The sequence below is a fragment of the Corvus brachyrhynchos genome, unplaced genomic scaffold (genome assembly GCF_000691975.1).
Source record: "Corvus brachyrhynchos isolate BGI_N302 unplaced genomic scaffold, ASM69197v1 scaffold21, whole genome shotgun sequence".
In the NCBI taxonomy this organism is placed as follows: Eukaryota; Metazoa; Chordata; class Aves; order Passeriformes; family Corvidae; genus Corvus; species Corvus brachyrhynchos.
In genome coordinates, this window is record NW_008236924.1 from 6458427 (window position 1) to 6460387 (window position 1961).

The 1961-nt window shown below is 46.8% G+C and overlaps 1 protein-coding gene across 1 annotated transcript in view; it reads left to right on the forward strand.

Annotated features, from left to right (window-relative positions):
* The window catches only part of TTC1 (tetratricopeptide repeat domain 1), a 19774-nt gene that overhangs the window by 1838 nt on the left and 15975 nt on the right, over positions 1-1961 (forward strand). The gene's annotated exons all lie outside the window — the stretch shown is intronic.

Genomic DNA, 1961 nt, shown 5'->3' on the forward strand with positions numbered 1-1961 from the left:
GGTGGGAATCCCTTTGGATCTCTGTGTCTCAGGTTTGACTCCAAATGAGCAGAATGATGCTGCCATTTGTAATTTAATAATGAAAACTAGGGGGGTGGGAATGTCAGAGGCCTTTCTGGTGCATCCTTTTAGGCCTCCCCATGACTCCCTCTGGGAAGTCAATATCTTGTTGTTGTTGTAGGAGGGAGCTTGTTTGGTTTGGGTTTTTTTGCAGTAGGGGACACACCAAAACAGAGCGTTCTCCAAATGCATCTCTCAGGTGCTGAGCAGAGAGCAAAAATCACCTTCCTTGACCTCCTCACACACAAAATCCATGTCATTGCCCTTGGGTTTTTTCCAGTTGGAGTGAACAGTCCCTTTTTTCTCCTTGTGTTTATTCCTGTACAATAAGGAGCACTGTCATCGTGAGTCACACTGGGGCTGCTGCACCAGCCTGGGACTTGAGAGCTTCCGAGAAAAACTGCTAAAAACTGGGGGGAAATTGTTCCAGAGCTAAACTCTAAAAAGAGCAGCAAGCCTGGCAATTGACTGTGTTAATTTTCGTGCTGTTCTTGGTTTGGGTGTATTTTTAGATAATCATCTCATTTTGCACATGGATCTTTGCCTGCTGTCAAATGACCAAAATAATTGGGAATGCTGAATCTTGGCACTCAGCTTTGTGGAACTCCACTGGAAGGGGCTATGGGAGTGCAAAACAACAACTGCTTCAAACTGGGAAGGTTTCCTTAGAGAAAGGCTGGAGGCAGCTGCAGCTCTCGTCTTGCTGCAGGTTTATTTCCAGTGGTGTTGAGCAATTCTGCCCTTCGGAGCGGTTTGTGATTTCATCTACCCAAACTGAGCAATTCTGTCTCTCACCAGCGCCACAAGTATTGGATCAGCAGTTCTTTGTTTATATTCCATGGAGAGATTTCTAAATATTGCAGGCTTTCAAATGTAGTTTTTTCTCTAGCAAAATATTGCTGGTATCTCATACAAGCAGAGCTGCAGAGCTCTGAATGCTCAGGTGTTAGAGCCACTGGAGTGGCCCATTCCATGAGCTCACCCTGGACAGGTCATTCCTCAATTGCTGCTCCAACTCTCCTCCTTGTACTTGCTATCAATGGCCACGAATTTATTTTTTAAAGTGAAACATTCTGGATATTCTGATGATAGAAGATTCTGTTAAATGCTGCGGCTTTTAAGAAAAAGTCCTGCAGTCCCAGTCTGAAAACAGTGCTGCACATTCATTTACTCAGAGCTTTGCAAACGCTCTAAGCCTCCTCCCAATGACTCAAAAGGAGTGTTTTTGAGAAGGGCAACGTGGGTTTTTATTTATTTTTTTATTGCAGCTGCAGCAAATGAGACAGAAATTCTCAGAAGTGCTTTGTGGCTGGGGGGGGGGGGGGGGGGCCTCAGCAGCCCCTTGTGCCCTGTGCTGGCACACCTCAGTGTGAGTGGAGCACTGAGGGCAGTGATTCTCAGCGAAATCAAGCGTATTTTTAGATCCAGGGCAGTAGAAGCAGACATCAAACAGCAGCCTGGTGCTGGCACCTGGGGAGGTGGATTTGATTTGGCTGCTTGTCTAAATCACAAAAACTCCCCAGGCACTGGTGCTGCAGCACCAACCATAAACTGTGGGCTCAGGACACGAGGAGAGCTGGATGTGAGCCCTGCTCCAGTCGGATTTGTGGAGCTACACCTTCACAGTTTGGGGTTTTTGTAACCAGAGCCCATTGTTGTGTTCAGCTGCTGTAATAAATGGGCTCTGTGCAGTGATGCTCTCCAACAATGGGCTGTAGGAAAAGCCTCTCATTTATTCTGGAGATGCAAAGGCAGATTCTGGTCCTGGCTCTGGGTATTTCTGGGCAGATTCCAGCAGCTCAGAGTAGAAACACTCACCTGTGCAGAGGCTGCTGCAGAGCTCAGAGGGAAGGAGCCAGTGAGTGGTTGTGTATTTTCTCTAATTACATTTCAAGAGACCT